This window comes from Elgaria multicarinata, chromosome 5, assembly GCF_023053635.1.
Source record: "Elgaria multicarinata webbii isolate HBS135686 ecotype San Diego chromosome 5, rElgMul1.1.pri, whole genome shotgun sequence".
Taxonomy (NCBI): Eukaryota; Metazoa; Chordata; class Lepidosauria; order Squamata; family Anguidae; genus Elgaria; species Elgaria multicarinata.
In genome coordinates, this window is record NC_086175.1 from 119,983,817 (window position 1) to 120,007,212 (window position 23,396).

A 23,396-nucleotide genomic window follows, 5' to 3' on the forward strand; every position below is an offset into this window, starting at 1 on the left:
ATTATTTCTTTGAAAAATTCAATAAGAAAAAAAAGGTACAACCATGGATGGAATAGGAGGGGAGTTGTCAATGTTTCTTTAATATGAGAATAATCCAAGAAAACAACAACCCATACATCTGAAAACAGCTAGCCTAGCGTTATCTATTTATACATATGTTCCCCTGTTGACATTATTCCATTGCACTGCAAACAGAAAGACATTTGTAGAATGATCCCATCATCCCATTAATTCTTAGCAAGCATCAGCAAAGTTTTGAGCCAGATGACTACTTTTTTTGGCAACTGGAAAACCATTTGGCCAGTGATGACAATGCAGATGAGCCATACAAACAGATCTGGGGACATTTTATTGATGCAGGATGAGTTGTTAAAAGCTGAATATTATCTATGTGTGAGAAGAAAACAAGCCAAATAAAGAGAAGTATAGCAATGGAGCAAGTATGTAGTAGATGCTTATACGTAGTCACCCAGCACTCATGCTAATTCTGAATAACTGGGACAAATGCACAGTTGATAGTATATTCATGCCTTATCCCGGGGATCATCCCAAGATCATCCCTGTGTATCCACATGACACACAGGGGATCCCGGGGACAGGAAGGGATGATCCCTCCATTTCCCCGGGAGTACCGGGATTGCTTTTAGCCTGATTTTTCCTGCAGTCTTGGGATCATCCTGAGACTGTGGGATGTGTGGGCGGCCATCTTAGTTTTGTCCCGGCTCCTCAAGGGTGGGGAGGGGAGCAGGGATGGGTTTTTTAAAATTATTTTTACCTTGTAATTTTTGCTGGATGCTCATGCGCTCCAGCTCTTCTGTCAGGAAAAAAACATGGCCACTACAACGGGCGCGGTGCCCGGGATATCACGCGGCCCATGTGGACTGAGGGGGAGGATCTCACAATCAGCATATCGTGAGATCCTCCCCCTCCCCTCCCCTGGTGTAGACATGCCCATAGTTGTCCTGAAGACCACTGCTGGATCGATTTTAGTTCCTGCATCCAACATTGCACATGTATCTTCTATTTAAACTAACTATTGCATCAATACTTATTATGGTTCTCCTTAGTTCTGTGCCCTGTTGGTACACAATAGCCAGATAAACATGTGGGAAGAAACAAATGAAGGACTAGCAGAGTAAAGGTGATTTGCATGTATTTCTAATTCCTTAATCATCCAAGGAGCTGCCAGTTGGTGGGGTGTCTCCTGACACCAGTATTTCATGCAGAGCAGGGTTGCCACTGAAAATGGCCTAAAGTGAATTTAGTTGTTCTGATCTGAATCAAACATCCATGGCATTTCAAGCAAAAATAAAAATAAAAATTGCCATCACACAGCTGCAACCCACAGCAGAGACAAGGGAGAATTTTGTTCAGTTTGTACAGTGAATCAAACTTACCATCTCCACATTTCCTGAATCTGGATGTAAACCTGAACACAGTTGTCCTTTCGTATCTGCACTTTTCTGGACTTTGTGATGTAGTTGTTTGAACACAGAACGCACAGAAAAATGCAAAGATTAGGAGAAAGTGTGCGAAAATGAATGCATATAAGGGGGAAAGCATTATATAAGGGGAAAACACTTGCAAAAAGTGTGTGTGTGTTAGGCAAATGTACACACACAAACACACACAAAATGAATATATTCGTAAACAAAAAAAATGCATACAATATATATAGAGAGAGGATTTTCCAGGGTGCGTTTTACAAAGAAAAAAGCACAAACAGATGTAGAAGCAGGAGGGAATGAACTGGAGGCTGGGAAAATAAGAAAAATGAAGTTGATGGGTTTATCCATTTCAACCCCTCAGAGATCATGTCAGTAGCCCAGGAAGATCTGATGCCAAACAGCCACAAGTCTGAGCTGTGTATTGATGACCACCAACAAAAATACTCATAACCCACAGAATCTATTGTAATAATTTACAACCAATCACCCTCTTAATGCCCCACCCAAATATGGGAAATACCATATACACATCTGCAATGGCCAATGCAGGAAGATTTGTGATACCAATAAACTGTTTGAGGTGTGGGGTATTGTGACTAAATTCAAGACCACACTTTCAAGAGCTGATTGGTACTTTCACAGCTGACCACTTCTTTGTTGGGTATACTTGGGGACTAATAGATTGAAGTGTGGTTCAACCACAGAACTTTGCAATGAGGCTAATGGCCCACATTTCCATTTTACAGAAGGGTAAGTGAAGCTTGCTCAAACTCACCTACTGAGCCTATGGCACAACACTAATTTGAACAAGGGTCTCCAGATTTCAAGGGCTGGACTACAGCCCTTTCCCCCAGTTCATTCATGCCTTAACCATTGTTAGAAGATGATATTTTTCACAGATGGAATTACTAGCAACTTAGCACTTGCTACAAAACAAACACAAAAGAAACATCTTTTAAAAAATGGGAGGAGGTGATCTTTCAGGTTATCTGAAGGATTGTCTCCTCCCATGTGTACACACCTGGACCCTAAGATCATCTTCAGGTGTCTTTCTCCATGAGCCCATGCCACAGAAAGACTACCAGGAGGAGGGCCTTCTCTGCTATGGCACCCCAGCTGTGGAATGAGCTCCCTAGAGAGGTCCGCCTGGCACCTACATTGCACTCCTTTCAGTTCCAGGTGAAAACCTTTTTATTTTCCCAGGATTTTAGCATTTTACCATCCTAGTCTTTTAGCTCTGCTTGTTTTAAATCTGCATTTTAAATCTCTGCATTGCTCCTTGGTTTTATTCTGGTTGTACTTTCATATAGTGTGATTTTAAGGATCCATATTTTAAATTTAATGGTTTTGTTCTTTTCTGAATCAGCCAGAGAGCTTCAGCTAGTGGGTGGCACAGAAATGGAATGAAATAAATAAAGAACAGCAGTAAAAAAACACAAAAAAACCAGGCAGTGCACAGGGACAACAGGTTATCCACTGTTCCCAAATGAAATAGCACATCCTTAACTTGTCACCTGAACCCCAGTGATGATGGAGACAGACAGGTTTCTCCACAAAGGATTCCACGGTTTAGTTGTTACCAATGACAAGACCCTGTCTTGTGCACCCATCTAACATGTCTGATGTGGAGACACATACATAGAAGATGGTGCAAGTGAGTGGCTAAATTCATATGGAAGGAGATGGTCCTTGAGGTATTGTCACCTGTCAGGTGTTTAACAATCTCCTTGTTCTGCAGTCCCAGGGAGAAAGCTTGAATAGGAAGTTGATTGAGCTGCTACATAAGCTGGTATGTTTGGCCAAAGATTGGCTTGTTAGACTTTTAAAGTTAATCCTATTAAAAATTCTGCGATCAAGACAATGGGGATCCAGGGTCACTGTGAGCCAAGGCCTGGTCCCAGATTAAATTTGTAAAGCTCTTTGAAAGTAGCATGGTGGCTGGTGTTAATATTATTAGAGATTATTACATTATTTCCTTCTCTGCGATAAAGACTGACCATGGAATTCTGCTGAGCGCTTACAAAAGAGCAGCGGCGGAAGGCATGAGAGACACATTTGGCAAATGGGGAAGAATATATTTTACATCTACTCTGCACCGTAGTGAAATGAATCGGTCACAGTTCACAACATTACAGAAGCAGCAGGTTTCATTTTTGAGGATCTGTAGAGATATACGTATAATAGAAATGAAATTCGCCTGACCTGGTTCCAAAAAAATGGCTGGTGGCATCTCGGCGGGCCGGGTGGGTGGGGGAGAAAAACCTAAAATAAAGCGATTATTTTTTAAAAAAAATGTGGGTTTTTTTTGCCGGGGTAGAAGTTTTTTTTGTTTGTACATCCCTACTTAAGGGCACAATCCTATGCAGGTTCAGAAAGAAAGAAAAATGTACTCAGTTACATGGAGACCACACAAAGTAAACATTACACAACACCCAATAGTTAGATACAGGCATTTCTACACAATGCCCAGAGCATAGTAGGCACTGGGCAGAAGCAATACAGCGCCACTTCAGCTGGAAGGGTGTAAGCCTTTTATGTAGGAGTGTGCACGGACCCCCCACTCCGCTTCACTTTCAGATCCGCCATTTTCGGATCGAGCCGCTCCGCCCCGCCCCCACTCCGCCTGTGCCCACTCCGCTCCACTCGGAGCTCCGGCTCCGGATCAGAGCTCCGTTCCCCCCATAGGGGGGGTTACCGGGCCATGCCGCCATCGCCGCCCATGCGGCAACGGCGGCAGAGCCCGGTAAGGGACCAAGGGAGAGGGGGACCTTACCTGCCTCCGTCCGCGGTCCGTCGCCGTCTTCAATTGAGCCCGCGATTCCACCAGGCTCAATTGAAGATGCTGACGGACCGCGGACGGAGGCAGGTAAGGGAGAGGAGGGCGGGGGGGACAGCAGCAGGGCCCGGTAAACCCCACTTACCTTTCCGGCGGAGCTCCGGATCGAGGCGAAGGATCCGCCTTCACCTCGATCCTCTTCGCCACGCTCCACCGGCCCCCCAATCCTCTTCACCTCCACCTTAAGGGCAGGCGAAGCCCCCCGGTTCGCTCCTGCTTCTACGGTCCAATTAGAAGTGGAGCACATCCCTACTTTTATGCACCATTGCTGCCAGAGCGCATTTGGGGTGGCATGGAGAGATTGTGGGGTACCAAGCATGCAAATGCAGCACCGACTAGTCCTTTAATAACATAAACACAATATGGTTATAAAACTGTACCCAAACCAAATAACATAGATAACACATTTGTTACCTGGAATTCTGTTGCATGTGTTGCATTTCTTTGCTTAGTTTAAACACACACTAATCGATACCAGGCATCCAAATGGGGAGAAAGGCAGTGAAATTGCTTGGAAAATGTATCTGGAAAGCACACTCATTATCGTGGGCTGTCTACCTGATGGAGTGTTTTTAATGATGAAGGTTGCCAAATATAATACAGTCCTTATCGATCCCTACTGCATTTATTCAGGTTTGTAAAAGAAGAAAATTATAAAAGGAATAGATCTGATGAAAAGAATATATTTGGAGGGCTGTACCTGCAATAAATCCTGTGGCTCAACAAAATGACATCATCCATGTTTTATTACCTTTAGTTGCATGCATTAGCATATGTGAGCTGATCAGGGAGGCACATAGCATGATGCAGCTGTAACATCTCAGGGCCTTGCTAGACCTACCTGATAATCCGGTGGGGAGTCGCGGCGAGGCTGAGCTGCAGCTAGCGCGGGCCGTCACCCCTAGGTAGATGTAACACACGACGGGGTAAGGGAAAGCCCCGTCGCGTCAGCCATTTTTTTAAAATTAAAGGGGCCATGTGCACAGGAGCGCACCAATGGAAAAGTAAGTCTTTTTTTTTAAAAAAAATAAAGGGTTCCCCGCTCCCCCTGCCCCAGATTCCCCCCACAATGTCTGATGCCCCCCTGCCCGCTCGCTCACCCATCCTCCCCCCACTCGCATGTCCACCCCCCGCTCGCTCACCCATCCCTGATCTCCTTGCCCTGGCCCCCGCTCACTCGCCCGTCCCCAATCTCCTTGCCCTGGCCCCCGCTCACTCGCCCGTCCCCGATCTCCTTGCCCTGGCCCCTGCTCACTCGCCCATCCCCGATCTCCTTGCCCTGGCCCCGTTCTTCTTCCCCCCCTCGTCCGCCATGTCTGATGCCCCCTCTGCACCCCCCATCCGTGATCTCCCCACCCTGGCTCTGCTCTTCCCCCCCCATCTCTCCTGCCGGGTCCGCACTTTCCCCCCAGCCCCCATCTCCCCCCGTGATTCCCCCCCCTGGCCTGATGGGCACAGCACTCCTATGGAGTGCTGTGCCCAGTGCGCGGCTTCTCCTGGCTACTCGCAAGTAAGTGAGCAGCCGGGAAAAGCCACGGAAGTAGCTAGACCTTCCGCAGCCCCAGGCTCAGCCCGGGGCTGCAGAAAAACCGGGCCACAAGTGGATCTGGTTATCCTGGGTCAAGAGAGGATTCAGCACGGCCTGACCCTGGGATCCCCTGTGCGTCATCTGCACACACAGCAGGGAGCCCGGGCCTCACACCGAGCTAAATCCTCATCTAGCAACGGCCTCAGAATGTACATGGAAGGGCTACCACATGTATCCTGACGCCTTGCCCTTCCTGGCTTATGAGTAGCCAGGAGCAGTGGAGGACTGTCTGAGTGGGGTGCTGTGGACAGTATTAATTGGGGTTGCTTGCAGGGAGCACATCACTCACTTGTTACAGCAACTTCACTGGGAACCAGTCTGTTTCTGGGCTCAGTTCAAAGTGCTGTTTATTACCTCTAAAGCCCTATATGACTTGGGAGCAGGATACCTGATAGACCACATTTCCCATATGAATCTGCCCAGGTTTTAAGATCTTACAGGGAGGTGGTCCTTCTCTCTATGCTGTCACCACCTCAGCATGTTTGGATGGGACACAGAGAGGGCTTATTCAGTGCTTGCTCCAAAGCTCTGAAATGCCTTTCTGAGGGAGGGTAGGTTGCTTTTTTTTCTGGTTTCCTTCTGCCCATAGGCAAATATATATATATTATTCATGCAGGCCACTGGCATCCATGCTGTGCTCTTGCTGAATTTTATTTATTTATTACATTTATATACTGCCTTTTTCCTCCTTAAGGAACACAAGGTGGTGGTGACCCTATGAAACGGAGGACAGGGCTCCTGTATCTTTAACAGTTGCATAGAAAAGGGAATTTCAGCAGGTGTCATTTGTATATATGGAGAACATAGTGAGATTCCCTCTTCATCACAACAGTTAAAGTGCATGAGCTATTCTAGAGTGACCAGATTTTAAAAAGGGCAGGGCATCTGCAGCTTTAACTGTTGTGATGAGGAAATTTCACCAGGTTCTCCATATATACAAAAGACACCTGCTGAAATTCCCTTTTTGATACAACTATTAAAAATACAGGAGCCCTGTCCTCCTTTTCATATGGTCACCATACATAATCCTCTCCCTCTCCATTTTATCCTCAGAACAACACCCCTGTTGGGCTGAGAGTCTGTGACTGGCCCAGAGTCACCCAGTGAGCTGCCACGGCCGAGTGGGGACTAGAACCCAGACCTCTTGAGCCCCAGTCCAGCACTCTAACCACTACACCACGCTGGATGAATTGGGTTGGGTGCTGTTTATTTCTTTTGCTGTTCTGTTTTTATTTGTGCTTTTAATGTATTTGTTTTTAATGATTATTTGAATAAAGTTTCTGTTTTCGTTTTGGTTTTACTATTGGTAGCCTCCATGACAACCATGTTTTGGTGAAAAGGCAGGATATAAATCAAATCAATAATGATAAGTAATAAGGGTTGTTAAAATCTCCCTGCATATGGAGCAGTGGAAGAGCTGGAAGAAAGTTAATGCTAGAAGCCTTTTTGGCAGTGGGCAAACTCCCTCAGGGAAGATTTGAAATGGAGGTATCTCAAAGTAGTGATTACCCCATCTGCATTTTTGAGGTCGTGGATTCCCATATTAGAAGGTACCAAAGGGGCAGAATTTTTGAATTGCCCCTTATTGTTTGAATCTCTGAATTGCCCATTATATTGTCTATTCTCTCATAGGTACAGACACATATGTATATGCACATGCACATATACATACATACATACACACACACACACACACTTTCCCATCAAGAATGTCTCGCTGGCAAATTGGGCTGAATGAGTAAATTAGTAAAGAGAGAGAGAGAGAGAGAGAGAGAGAGAGAGAGAGAGAGAGAAGAAAAAGGAAAGAGAACTTGCACTTTAAAAAGATGGAATAGAAAAATAGATTTTAAATACTTGAATTTTAGGGGGAAATGTGCATTTTTCATGTTTACATTTTCCAAACATGAAGGCAAATTTGGGAATTTGCAAACAGTTCTTGAGAAAAAGCACTCTGGTTTGCATTCCAACTGAAACAAAATCCACATACATCCCTAACACAATGTGATGTTTAATTTAGGGCAAAACAGGCCTCTGCCATTTCTGACTGGTGAAGTCATGGAATCATAGAATTATAGAGTAAAAAGAGACTTTGGAGGTCATCTACTCCAACCCCTTGCTCGGTGCAGGATCTGTAACTACATCCAACTACAGTGTCCCTGCTACATGGGCATGCTTAACTATCTCTGTGACCCTCTCCCAGTGTTGAACAACTTTAATCATTAGGAAGTCAAAATTGTAATGTTTTCTGGGACCATCACTTTAGGAAGGAGGGCAATTGTTTCCACATTTCTTACTATCTCAAACGTTACGCTGCTCTAAGAATCCCATGTGACCATAGGGTAAGGACGTTCAAAAAATCCGTAATTGAATCAAATGAGTTCAGATTTCTATGTATCCATCTGGTGGATTCTGCAATGGACTGGCTTTTCCCATGACACGTGGATTCCATGGAGTATGTTTGCTTGCTTGTTTCTACTTTCCAGAATGTTTTGCCAATTTAGTCATAGAATAATACTTTAAATTTAAAAACACCAGCCAAAAATGTGAATTTCCTCTGAAGACAAAAGCATAAAAACATGAATTTGGGGGGAATTTATACATTTTTGCAAGGGCAAATTTATGCAAATTTGAATTTGCATAAATTTGGAAAATTTGGGGTGGGTGGGGCGTTGGAATCAATTCCATAATGGTGATAATCTGAAAGGCAGCTGACAATCCCCGAAATGCAGGCAGAAACAATTTTACAGAGTCCATACATCACTACCTTAGGGCATATCCTTAAATTACCCAAGGCTGACTATTTTCTCTGACAGGGAAATGTCACTGAATTGTAAACTCAATCATGACCTAACATAGCATCCATTCCTCAGATTTATCAGTCTTCCTTCAGTGTATTTGACCAGGAACCTGGCCTTGGGATTTCAGACTCTTCTCTATGACAGAATAGTCAGAACGTTGACTGAAGTTTTTAAATTTAATTTTGTATATATTTATATCCCTTAGCGCAGCCTTCCCCAAACAGATTCACTCCCGATGTATTGGTCAACACTATCCATCATTTCCAGCCAGCTGCAATTGTAGTGAAACACATCTGGAGGAGTCCAGGTTGGAGAAGGCTGCCTTCGACCAAAGAAAAACCAAGAAGAGGGTGAGAAAGTATCATTCAGCCACCTGTAAGGCTTGATGGTTAAAGAAAAGATGCTACAATTCACGTCGCCTTGTTTAATTTATATGTAGCTCAGAGAATGTATTTCCTTCCCAAAATTAACCTTTCCCTGAAGAAAGGTCACCCACATCAAAAAGAAAAAGGGAAAAAGAGAGAGAGGGAGAGAGAGAAATATTCCATCCTTTCATCATCATATACTCTGAAAGTTAGCTCGATGATGCCTCTCTCTCTCTCTCTCTCTCTCTCTCTCTCTCTCTCTCGGTAAAGGTTTTCTGGACAGATTATGTCTTCCTTAATTAAATGCTTATATCATAAAATCTGATTCACCCAGCTTCACAGTAGCTTCCCAACACAGTGAATAACCAAAATGTTGTGCTTGCTGTTCATAATTAGACATGATTCCATTCTGCTTCCCTCTAACAAACTTTGGAACTAACACAAATATTTACACCTTGATCCAGTTGTCCGTGTGACATCTCACAAACTTGCTGTCAGGGTGGGCGAACTCGGCCTGTTGGACACTTGCCCCATCGTGGCCACCGTCTGCCCCTGCTTCTTCCGAGGCTCAGCTCAACCTGACAAGCACTCAGCAGCCGTCTGACCCCAACTGCTGAAATTGCACACTTTCCCTCACTGCTTCAGTGGGGGTGTTACAACCACCAGCAGGCGTCCATAAAGGCCCCATTTATGCAAGAGTAAAGGCGCGGACAGAGCATTTGCACCTTAACCCTTGTGTCAATTGGCTGTGGCTCAGCTTGTGGGTTCCAGGAGGCCAAGCAGGGGGTAGTCCGCCAGACTCCACCCCTTCTCAGACTCCCACAATATCCCTAACATGGGAGGTTCCCAGTGCTTCTGCCTTCAGCAGTTCTATGGCAAGGATGGTATTTCGGATGCTTCCAGATGGAGGGCTCCTAGTGCTAACACTCAAAAGGCTTTCTTCAGCTTCTCTGTCTTTTTTCCTGGAAGTTGCAGTGGGAAAACACAGGAGGGCTACAAACGGAAGATGTCGTCAACTGGACATCCCATATCCTCTCAACTCAGACCCTCCATAGGCAGACTCTGGGATCTGTCAATTCCAAAGCTCCCTCTCCTTCCAACAAAGACTGTGTTCCCATGGGGGTGGGTGGGTGGAGATGATCTCTGAGCCTGGGCTTCCTACTCAATATGTTCCTGGGAAGATTCCTCCCTGACTCCTGGAGATTCCTAGATAATTTCCTCCCCTGCTCCCTGCCTTGGCTGGCCTTCTTCTACTTCAGGATCCAATTCAGAACCTGAGAACCCAACCATGGAGCACGGGCCTTATCCTGACACTACACATGTGCATTTGTACACATGTAGGATTTGTCCCACCCTTCAAATGAAGGTCAGGAGGGAGACAGGGAACACAATCCTGTCCCCCCCTCCCCCAATGCACTGAAACACTCCCTGAAAAATCTTTCACTTTCAAATCCAAATGAAATTAACTAAATTTCCTCACTTGATGTAGGCTGCAATCCCATAGACACTGTGAGAGTAAGTCCGGTTGAAATCAGTTGGATTTACTTCTGAGGAGGCATACATTAGATTGCACTGCTGATGTCCCCTTCCATATGAAACCCTTACACATGTCACAAATTATGAAGTTCCAAGTCTTTACACTTTCTGGCTTTAAAATCTTAACGTTGCTTCAAAAAATGACATAAAATCAGATGGACCAAATATTCAAACATGAGGTACATTTTATCACAAATTGTGGAAAGAACTAACTTGCAACTTGAATCCATCAACCTGTAAATTTCCAAATTAGTTGGTACCTCTCCAAGAGGGCACAGTAGAAACACTGACAGAAAGCCACAAGAATTATTATTATTATTATTATTATTATTATTATTATTATTATTATTCTATATAGCACCATCAATGTACATGGTGCTGTACAGAGTAAAACAGTAAATAGCAAGACCCTACCGCATAGGCTTACATTCTAATAAAATCATAATAAAACAATAAGGAGGGGAAGAGAATGCACCAAACAGGCACAGGGTAGGGTAAGACTAACAGTATAAAGTCAGAGCAAAATGAAGTTTTAAAATTACAAAAATGCCATGAAAGGCCTCCGCACAATATATGTCCCTCTGGGTTGCTGAAAACAGTTCCTTTTCCTGGTACTACATTTTGGGCCTATCGTCTGTAAAATTAGGGACATGCCTCCATCATTAAATCCCAGCTCACAGGCGTTCTCCCTTATGTGAAGTTGCTTCTTCAAGAAGCCCCACCACTGCCATCCACTTGTTACACAATAAACCAAACCATCTATCACACTAGTTTAACAATTTTGCAAATAAAAGATAAACGTAGGCCTATAGACATCAGCACAGGGATTCATTTATACCTATATAAAAAGCATTCCCTCCCTTCTCCCTACAATATTGTGAATAATAGCTCCAGTCAATGAGATCCTAGTTAGTTCCTTATCTGGGGGCTCTGCAGATACTTGTAAAATTTGGGTCAAGCCTCCATCATTAAGACCCAGGCTACAGGCCAGGCCTTATGTGCTTTGCTTCTTCTGCTGGAGGGCTGACTCAGTAGGGTGACCATATGAAAAGGAGGAGCGGTCTCCTGTATATTTAACAGTTGTGTAGAAAAGGGAATTTCAGCAAGTGGAAGTCCCTCTTCATCACAACAGATAAAGTTGCAGGAGCCCTGCCCCCATTTGTATCTGGTCTACAGGTGCTGCACGCATACACAGGCAGGATCTACACTACTGCTTATAATGGTTTATTATGGTTATGACAACTGTTCAGGCCCAGGACACATTACATATACTGTTTTCATAATGTTTTTAAAGTGTTATATCCTGCTTGGTGTAGATCAGCCCAAAGCTTTAGACTCCAAAGGTTTAGTTACCTTGTGGTCTTCAAATGATCTCCCTCCCATGCAGACAGTGTTCAGGGCCAGATCTGCTTAGCTTTAGCACCACCAGAGCACCTTCCTGTACAAGTTGTACTTCCTGTACAAGTTGTAGCCCACAAAGCCAAAATCCATCAGCCATGCACAGTGCCATCTACCCCAAAACTAACAAAACCTTGCTGGCCTTTACAAAAAAGGAATATATATATATATATATATATATATATATATATATATATATATATATATATTGTAACGTATGAGGCACAGTACTCAGCTGCTATAAAGTAATTGGTTTGTGTGGGTGTGTGAAAGGCCAGAAAAAATGGTGGTGGGTGGATGCGAACAGGGTGAAAACTTATTAAACCCCCCACCCCGCCAAATACTTTCATTCTTGAGATTTCTTTTTCTTAAATCCTCCCCTTTTTCTGGGCTTTCACATCTCTCTCTCTCTCTCTCTCTGTGGGGGTGTCACATGTTCTGTAGGCCTGTGCCAACTCCCTGTTTCATTCATTCCGCACCCCCCATCTGAAGTTAAATCCAGTGGGGCCAAGTCACTTGTGTCTATATAGCAAGGGAGTAAAACCTTAGATGGCCCTGCCCCTTTCCCTTGGCCCCGCCCCTTCACCCCAACCAACAATCCTTTGGTGGCTTCCAAGCTTTTGCACAGTCCCCCCTCCTAAAAGATTGAAATGTCTTTCCTAGGGCTAAGTTACTAGCAGCAAGAGCTTTAAGATAGGATATGCTGGTATCTTTGGTAGATTGGGCTCTGCCCCTTTGGCCACCCCCACCCCTGGCGTGCGGTCCCTGAGATCTTCTCTGAAATGCAGTTCAACCCTTGGGCTGAACTTCATGCACTCTTGCTGTAAAGAGTCATCAAGGCTGAATATTTTGGGCTGTTTTCTTTTGTAAAACAGAGAAAGGGCTTCCAACGTTCTAGAGGGGCATTGTTGCAGTTGTTTTAACTTTCTTGTCTAGCAGAGAAACCTTAGGTCCTTCTAATTCAATCTCTGTCATCGCCGGCACTGCAAACCACCAGTAATTGAAGATGCTGGGTGCTTTGAAATATTGTGACAAAGTGAATTAGCTGGGCAGAATCTTCTTGAGAGAGTTCATTAAGCAATTATACCCTCTCTTCTTGTAAGCTGCTTGTTTTGCAAAGCAGAGACCACAAGACTTGCAAAAAAAAAAAAAATCACCAAAGAACCCAACCTGCTATTTCAGCAATACATCTGCATTGGTTAAGGAAAAGCAACTACCATCTTTTTTTTTAAATAAAAATCAACAGTGGCTGGTTCAACCCATAGGGTTCTATGTCTCTTGGGATCATTTTCGCATGGCACTTTAATTAGGAAATCCACACTATTGAACTTGTGCTAACAACCTCTAAGCTAACTGTTGTGCTTTCTTCTCCAGCTCCACAAGATCAAGGTGAAAAGTCTGAAACTTATATATATCAGAATCAGTGAAATATTTTCTATTTCCATGGTGCACAGAGAATAAAACACAGAGGGTTTGATGCTGAATTCACCCAAATTACCAGATGTGAAACATACCTTTTTTTTTTTTTTTGATGGGAGAAGCCTTTGATCAGATTGAGATTTTTCAGTAGACCAGGCAGTACTATCAGAAAGTTAGATACAACATGTTTAGGTAACCTTTTTCTTTTCCCCCAAGAACTGCCTTTCAAAATGTTCTGTTAAACAACAAAGAAGCCACAAAAACATCATTTATTTTAACAACATGCGAGAGGAGTCTGTCCATTTTTTTCCTGATGGAAAAAGTAGGGGGAAATACATTCTTTTTCTTTCTTTCCATTTTTACTGATGTTTTGGCCTTTCCTACACCTGCCTTTATCCCCAGGATCTTCTCGGGATCATCCCTGTGCATGCAAATGACACACAGGGGATCCCGGGAGCAGGCAGGGATGATCCCTCCATTTTCCTGGGATAATCCTTAGGTATAGAAAGGGCCTTGGTTAGTGCTGGGATCATAGAATACTAGAGTTGGAAGGGGGCCTATACGGCCATCAAGTCCAACCCCCCACTCAATGCAGGAATCTACCCTGCATTGGGTAGATTCAAGAGGCAGCTGGGCAACCATCTGTCAGGGATGCTTTAGGGTGGATTCCTGCATTGAGCAGGGGGTTGGACTCGATGGCCTTGTAGGCCCCTTCCAACTCTGCTTTTCTATGATTCTATGATACCCTAAAGCATACCTGACAGATGCTGCCAGGCGACGGACCAGTAAAACACTGTCAATTGCTCAAAAGCCAACAGAGATTTCATAAAATACAGAATGACTTTGTGAAAATGGGCGTCTATTTTTTAATTTCCATTAGGGGATGATTGCATGCCAATAACAGGCATCAAGGGACTTATGGGTAGATTTGCTGCCTACTTATTACTTTAAGGAGCAGATCCTTAACTGCAATTTTTATCATGCCTATACCTGAAATAAATTGGGATGAATTCACACCGTATTTTATTTAACCTGATCAGAGATCATCTGAATCAGCCTACGGTGTAGGATTTACTGGAGCGGGAGGTAACTAACAACCTGTTCCTCTGATTGCCGTGTTCATTTATTTATTACATTTCTATACTGCGCAGCAACCAAAGTCTCCCCGGGCCGTTCACAGCTATTTAAACAATGAAATACAACATGTTACAATACAATGTAAAAGTCTGAAACTAAAGTACAAAAAATAATAATTAAAAAAATGAAAATAAAACGTAGCAGCGGTGCAGAGATTTAAAATATAGCAATCAATTTAAAACAACAGGAACTGGAAGACTACCGTATTTCTTTGATTGTAAGACGCCATCGATTCTAAGGCGCACACTAATTTCAGTACCACCAACAGAAAAAAAAAGCTTTGATTCTAAGAAAAAATAAATTTCTTAGAATATCTTTTATGAGTAGAATTTCTTAGAAATTTCTTAGAAAGAGCTGGGTTTTGGTGCCACTGGGCTGGGAGGGGCTTAGGGGTAAGCAAAAAACCAGGCGCTTACCCTCCCACCTCCTCTTCGCTCGCATGGCTCTCGGCTGCTGTAGGAGCTTCCTCTTTTGGAGGCCTACCTGTACGAGGAGGAGAGAGATGACTGGAGCTGCCGGTGAGAGCAGCTTCGGCGGAGCAGTACTTCTTTGGCCTCTGGCCACAGGTTTTTTGGGCCACTTTGGCCCAGCATCCGCGGGCGTGAGGAGTATTAGCAGTTTGTCCTGCCCTCCAGCAAACCAGGAGGCGGGGACTACTTCCAGGCTCCACTCGGGACACGCGCTTCCCGGCCGCCAGAGCCAGGTGGGTACAACCCAGTTGGGCAGCTTCCCAGGGCAGTGGCTGGGGGGGCACCTGGTGCTTTGAGGGGGGTGAGCCTTCTGACTCTTGGAGCCGCGTGTCTTCCGGGCATGGCTGACAAGGGCCACCGGCACTGCGTGGGGCGCGCTGTAGGCCCCAATCAGGGTGCAAAGCAATCTCAAAAAAAACCCCAATCACTTGCAAAGCGATCTCAAAAAACCCTGCTTGCTCAGCTTTCTAAAAGCAATAAAGCCAGAGAGAGAAAGTTGGAATGGATGTTTCAGACACATTTTTAATAGGATAGAGTCTTTGCATCTACCATATTGCTTCGATTCTAAGACACCATCAATTCTAAGACGCACTCTATTTTTAGAGATGTTTATTTGGGGGGAAAAGTACATCTTAGAATCGAAGAAATACGGTAAAATGCCTGAGAAAATAAGAAAATCTTCATATGGTGTCAAAGAGCACAACATAGGTACCAGGAGAGCCTTTCTGGCCTAGGATGCTAATTCCACAATTGGGGTTCCACAACGGAAAAGGTCCTCTTCCTAGTAGTTGCTAACGTCACTTCCTTTGGGGGGCGGCTCCTGGAGAAGGACCACTGATAGTCAAGTCCACCCAAGCCTCAGACTAGGGCCAAATTTTACTTGTTTCTGCCCAGGTGGACACACCTTTAGGTGTTGAAGACCCCCCCCCCAACTCACCCCAAGCCCCACAACTTGAGATGTGTGACTTAATAATCCCCAAAGTCAATCTTTCCCAAATCCTACTGGTCCCACAACCCTGAGTTGCCAGTTTAATTAACCTTCTAAAGGTGCCTCACTAATTTCCCACACTACCCTGCCAAAGGTGACCAACCTATTTAAATAGCACCCCCCCACATGCCAATATCCCAATTTGCTCAGGCTTTATAGGTTAGGTGAGGAGGAAAACCTGCCTCCCCATGCCAATCAGGTCCACAGTTAAAACATTTAACTGAGCAGGGGGTTGGACTCGATGGCCTTATAGGCCTTTTCCAACTGTACTATTCTATGATTCTATGATTCCTACTTGTCCCACAGGGACCCGTCTTACCTATACTGCCACTTGTTGGGTGGGAGAATAAGTGCTGCATCAAGAGGAGAATTTGAAGAGGCCAGGGGGTGAAGCCAACTGTGGCGTTACACCCCACAAGTCAGTTCTCTGATGTATGTCTAGAATTTGTAAGCCTATTGTATTTAGGATGTTGACCTGAGTGCGTGGAGATTGAATATCTTAGGAGGGGGAGGAGGATATATATAAGGGAATGACTGAGGTGATAGGGTGGGTGTGTTTTTAAAGTACTTTGGTTCGAGGCAGAATTAGAGGATCAGGGTAAAGAGGGTTGTCTTTTGAGTGTAGATAGTCAGTTGGTGTATATTAAACAATCCTGATAATAAAGAAAGTTCAAGAGTGAAGGTGTGAGAGAAAGGAAAGCGTGTATGAGAAGAGAGAAAGGACTGGAGGAGAGGTTTTAACAAAGGTCTGAAAAGTTTTATTATGAAACAAAGTTTGTGAACATTGAAATAATTTTTTGTTCAGTTTGTTTTACTACCGCAAAAATCCCACGTGTCTCCTTGGCATTTATCATCTGCAGTTATATACATATAACACCCATTCTGACATTAATTCACCATCAGCACATATAATTCACAGCGCATTATTTTATTCCTGAAATTATTCCTGTTCAACTCCTTTCTCCACATAGTTTGTAGAAAGGTGGTGTTTGTCCCTCACCTCAGGCTCATAAAGTGGTGGCGCTTAGCTTGAGCAGGGAGTGTCCGTGGACAGGCCTGTTGTAAAGAGCCTGTGTCGTGGCACACCAACCTTTGTAGTGCACTCCCCTTTCTTTGCCCAATGGCATGCCAGCCTCACATGCCCCTGCATCTTGTAGGGGTGATGGAGAGGAAATAATTTGTGAGGTAAACCATAACTGCAAACAGCTGATTGAATGGAATATATTCCAAGGACTTTTTAAAATTATTATTCCCTATGGAAGTTCTGTTAATGTTCTGACCCATGTAATATGGCATTCTCTCATGTTCTCACAATGTGCTCCCTTCCTTTGGAGCTCTTCAGGTGGCAGTCCTGCTCACAGCTGATTTGAAAATCAAGCAGCCTAATGTTCAAATCTACAGAAATATCCCCACTTCAATCAAGTGGCACTCTTTCCTCAAATACTCTTAGGTTCATACTCCATTTATGAAGCTACGTGCCTTCCGTTTCTCCATTATTACTATTATTATTTTTTCATAAGCATTTTTTCTTTAAGCTCCGCCGTTTCTGACTCTGTTATTAGTAACACCCACAGCTGGGCCGAGGCGAAAAATTTATACCGCGTTGCAAGCCCATCTGTTCAGAGGGAGAGTGATCTGTGACTGCTCAATTTGGACAAAAGCCGCTTTATCACTGCACAGTGCCTAAATAGAACTCTGAAATAATGATGCTCAGTTTCCACATTTAGATCCCAGGGAGATAGCATCCGTCTAGACAGATGGATATCTGGACTGCGAAAGCAGGGACAGCCAAGAGGAGAGTGGATGAGGTTAGCAAGGCGGATACCTTCATTACTGCCTCTTGTCTGAGTCTTTCCTTCCCAAAGAGACAGTGATTACTGGCTGCTGACTGTACTCTTGGGAAAGAGAGAAGGTTGAGGGGGGTGATTCGTGCAACCTGAGCAAGGAATGTGCCCTGAAAAGAAAGACACATAAAATGCAAAGACATTATACTAGGCTAATATAATTTCCCATAGGTTCTATCCTGCCACGGGCAGATAACTTGGGAAGTATTTGTGTTCACTTTTTGTTTCTCTTGATGTCTCCAGAATCATCTATCTATCTACCTGTATCTATTTATTAGAAAATACCCTGTCCTCCTAGTGTTTCTGCACCACTCAGGATGGATAACAGCAAAAAAAACCAACCCCAAAATACAATAATATCCCCCCTGAAATGTGATATAATAATCATTATAATTAATATTAAGTTCATTACCACCCAATAGCCGAAGCTCTGTGGGCAGTTTACAACAATTCATAAAATAATAAAATACAACATAAAAATTCTTATTCTTTAAATAAGAATTTAAAACAATTTAGATAGCTAGAAAACAGTTTCAACAAAACACTAGACCTGTTTATTCCTAGATGATAATATGCCCCATTATATGCCACTAAATGTCTGGGAGTAGAGGGCAGTCTTAACCTGGCACCAAGAAAGTCTGAGTGCAGAGCTTGTTCCACAGTCAGGAGGGCCACCACTGAGAAGGCCTTCTCTCTTGTCACCACCCTCTGATCATCCCTCAGAGGAGGCACTAAGAGCACACACACTCCAGATATTGATTGCAGTGTCCAGATACACCACCATCACTACCACCAGGGAAGATTGGTGCAGCATCTGGGTAAACAACTTAACCAACTGATAAAACAAATTACTGAATAAACAGGAATATTTTTGCCATACAGTAAAATACCAGAAGACTAAGAAGCAGGCAATTAAGCCTCCTGGGCAAATAATTCCACAATTTAGGTGCAGCCACAGAGAAGGCTGAGCTGACACCTTATTTGGGATAGAGAGGAAAACCTTTCCACCAGATCTTTGGGGGCAGACAGGCATGGGAGAAGGCAGTCCCTGAGGGATTCTGGAGCTAAGACATTTAAGATGTTCAAGGTCATCACCAACACTTTGGAATTGTGCCCAGAAACAAACTGGTAGCAAGTTCATCCCTTGGAGACCAGGTGTAAAATGATCCCATAAGGCAGCCTTCCTCAACCTGGGGCGCTCCAGATGTGTTGGACTACAACTCCCAGAATGCCATTCTGGGAGATGCAGTCCAACACATCTGGAGCGCCCCAGGTTGAGGAAGGTTGCCATAACGGAACATCCACCACCATCCTCACAGTTTGTTATTGCCTTCTGGACTAATTTCTATGCAAATTCTATGGGGAATTGGGAAAGTTTGGAAGATGTTGATTCAGTTTGAAAGGCAGAAGGAACTACAAACCCCATGTTTCATAGTATGATATTTCCAGTTAAGGAAAGGCAGGTAGGCTTTCTTCTATCTCTGGAGAGCCCCTGTGCAAGTGTTCTCTCTTTCCCCTTCTCAGAAGGAAGGGTTTTCTGTTGGTACGGGGGGTGGGGGGTGTCTAACAGGAGAGAACGGGTTTAGTTGAAGTCCAGCATGATATAGTGGCTATTATTTTGGATTTTGATGAGGGGAAACTGCACTTTACTAGCACTTTTCTGGCGTAACCTACCTCACAGGGCTGGTGTGAGGATAGAATGGGTGGGGGCGGAAAACCTTATAGGCTGCAGTGGATCGCCTGGACACAACTTTCTTGAAATGCATTGGAAATGGAAAGCAATGAACGTCAAATATTCTGTGTATATTCCTGAAGTATTCATGCATTCTGAGAATAACTAGATAAAACCTGACATCAGCATTCTTAGGGTCAAACCAGTGGAGGCTGGTGGCTCCGATTTTGGTGAGGCTGTGAATTCACTCTGGGTTCAAGTCAGAATTGTAAAGAAGCTATCCAAGGTGAAGAATCAATTTTGGGGATAGGGTTAAGTAGCTTGGTTGCTCCTTTAGAGTTCTGGATGGTTCTGAGTGAAACTCAGAATGGATTCAGAGCCACCAGCCTCCGCAGGGTCAAACTGCATGTTGTGTTAATTGTTGTATTATGTAGTTGACCCCACCTCTCTGTGTCTTTACCAAAATTCCACTCCTCTACCCCAGCCTCAGAGGGCAGGAAGAGGAAGAAGGAGGAGGAGGGAGAAAGGAAGAAAGGAAAGAAAGAAAGAAAGAAAGAAAGAAAGAAAGAAAGAAAGAAAGGTGGGTCCATTGGCATCAATGAAGATTTTCTCTCTCCATTTTTAACTACTATAAAGGTGTAGGGAATAAAAGGTAGGGAGAGGTTTAATCCTACCTCCTCAAGGGTAGGATTGTGGTCCTGATCCCAAATAATTTTTACACTAGAAAACAAACAAACAAAGAGAGAGCTCAGGTACGACATACATAATTGACGTAACGTGTTGATTGATCCTAAGAGAATAAATTTGAAGAGAATTTCGGGGAAGAAGTTCATTTTAACCTGATGCTCCACACAGTGTTGGGAACATCTTCATGGGATATTATTGTCCAAGCAGGATGAACTTTAGGTTTTGGCTTTTGTGCTACAATTTGAGGATATTCACATATCAAAATATTGACATTTCCACAATATTTGATATTAGTGTTTGATAATTGACAGTTTATATATGGAAAGAGTTACCATGCAATGGTATATAGGATTTCAGTATGCAATAGTATTAGCACATGGCAACATCTGATAATCGATATGCATGGTGATTAGTATTTGGTAGCTGATATGCAATGTTATTGTACGTTTCGCTGTATTTGATGGCCAGCATGCCATAGTAGCATTTAGTGTTTGTGAGTTAGAGAACACATGTTTTACACTCACATGCATAATAGTTAGCTGATGTCCCTTCTTAAACTGTAAAACATCTTTCAGAGAAGGCAGAGTAGAGAAGTGGTGGATGAAGAGAAATATTTGAACCTGGATGTATGGAGAAACTTTTGGAGGGAGGGTTGGAATAACGAAATGGGGAGAGGGGTTTGCCTCTCTCTTCTCAATTCTCCAAAGTTGTTTTTCCCAGTTTAAACAGAGCCGCTGAGCTACATATTTTCATGTAGCATTTTGTTTACCTTTCATGCAAGAGGTAGCATGCAATGGTAGTTAGTAACTGACAACATACATTTCACAAGAGACAATTTATAAGAGTTCATATTTGATGCCTGCCCCCCCCAAAAGTTGTGAGAATAAACCTAAAATGCTCAGATTGAATTCTGATAATATGCAAAAAGCAAATTCAGATGTTGAATATGAACATTCACATGCATGCTTAGAGTGGCCAAAGAGAGAATTTATATGAATGCAAATGTGGAGGTCTAACAGAGCCAAGGAAATAAGGCTGGGCCTATAGGCCTGTTTTACTTCCTTTTTGAGGGGAAAGGGTATAAAAGAGTGAGAAAGCAAAACAGAGGATGGGGAGAAGACCAAAACATGCAGATGAAACAGGAAGAGCAGCCTGGAAAAGTTTAAGTGCATCTAGGGTAAAGGAACTTGCGTTTTTGCAACTTTTATTTTCTTTTAATGTCTTTTGTATCACTCAGCTCTTTTGAGAAGATACTTTTCATTGTAATTTGCTTGTTTTAATTTACTAGGAAACTGTTATGTTAAGCCAAGTGTCTGGAGTACCATTCACTCCACATCTACAGCCTAAACCCAACATTATTTGGGAAGGGGAAGGTAAAAGAAGGAAGGTGGAACTTTCAAGGAGGCAAAAGATCCCTAAGAAGTTGCTCAGGGAGTCCAGGTCAACTTAGAAGTAATTATTGCAATTCAAATAGAAATACAATTCAGCATAGTGAGGAAGAGTACCTGTCTAGTGTGGTGTCCAAGTGCTAACTATGACCGGGCAACTTCAAGTTCCTTCACTCAGTTGACCTTTATTAGGGTTCTATATCTTTCAACTGTTGTAAACCGCCCAGAGAGCTTCGGCTGTGGGGCGGTATATAAATGTAATTAAATAAATAAATAAATAAATAAATAAACTGGACTTAAACTGGACAGACTTTTGAACAGAGGGCTGCCCATCAAATAAAGGGCACATGGCCACCCTAAGCTTGGAGGATCTTTGTCAACATCTGTAGATGATGTTTGTAATAGATCTCCCCAACCCCATTCCAGAACCTAAGTGGCTTCTCCCCCTCCCCGTGGGGTCATATGTCTACTCCACATAAACTGACTTCATACAAACATAAGAAGAGCCATGCTGGATCAGACCAAGGGTCCATCTAGTCTAGTATTTTATTCACACAGTAGTGACCAGCTGCCCGTGGGAAACCCACAAGCAGGACATGGGTACAATAAAACCATCCTACCCATGTTCCCCAGCAACTGGTGTACATAGGCACACACATATAGCCATCAGGACTAGTAGCCATTGATACATTTCTTCCTACATTTTCATCATATCCCAAACCTATCCATTGCCTGATTCTTATGGCTTCCTTAATAGTTGCATTTTGTTCCATTCAGAATGAGCTGAAACATTTCTTTTAATACCACACAAGAATGAAAGTAGTGGTGTTATTCCTGGGAAGGCAGAGAGGGCACGACAACCTCCAGAGACCTGGATTAGGCTGACTACTATCAACCATGGGGATAGCAGAGAGGGAGCTTCACTGAGGCTGAGCCCCTTTCCTGGAACTTAAGAACAAAACTCAAAAGCAGAGAAAAATGAACAGCAGGAGTTTGCCATACTGGAGGTCAAAAGAACAGGCAGCTGGAAAGAAAGTAGAATGGGGGAAGGGGTGTGATGCTTTACTGTTTACTGCTAATTATATATGAAGTAAGTGTTTTACTGATTATTGCTATTTAGGATGTAAGTGCTGTTTGGACTTCAGATAAAAGGTTGGTAAGTGGTTAATTCTGTTGGGAGGGGGAGCAAATGAATAGAATGTTGGAGTGAGTGCTGATTGTCTGTTGGATTCAAATGCTTTGAATGACAGCAGTTGGAGAAGCAGTTAGGAGTTGTGTGTGGAGAGTTGTATGAGAGAGTGTCTGAGTTTGTCTGTGGAAGGGTTTAGAACACAGTCAGATCAACATGTTTATTATTTTGGGGAGGGAGTGAATGGTAGGAGATAGTGTAGACTAGCGGGTAGAGTAGGCAGGCTTACATAGTATACTGTATTGAAACAAACAAGTAATATGACAAATGAAACCAGTTTACTTATCGTTAAATAAAAGTTATTTTGTTTCATAAACTGGATTAGATTCTTAAAGTACCTGAGGTAAGGTACAGTGCTATATGGTGGCAGTGGTGAAGGAAAGGGGTGAATAGAGAGTACTGGGCTGGTTGCTGTGAGGCCCAAACGAGTCAGTGAGTCACAGAATTGGTGAGCAGCACTGATGACTTATCTTATAGTTGAGATCCTTTTATTATTGAGAGAAATAAAGGAGACCCAAAAGGGATGTCATGACAAGGGGGCTAAATCAAAACTGGTGTCTTCTGCATACAACTTTATATGTACAGTATATGCCGTACTTGATGCCACTTAATTATTTGTTTTTATAAGGGAGA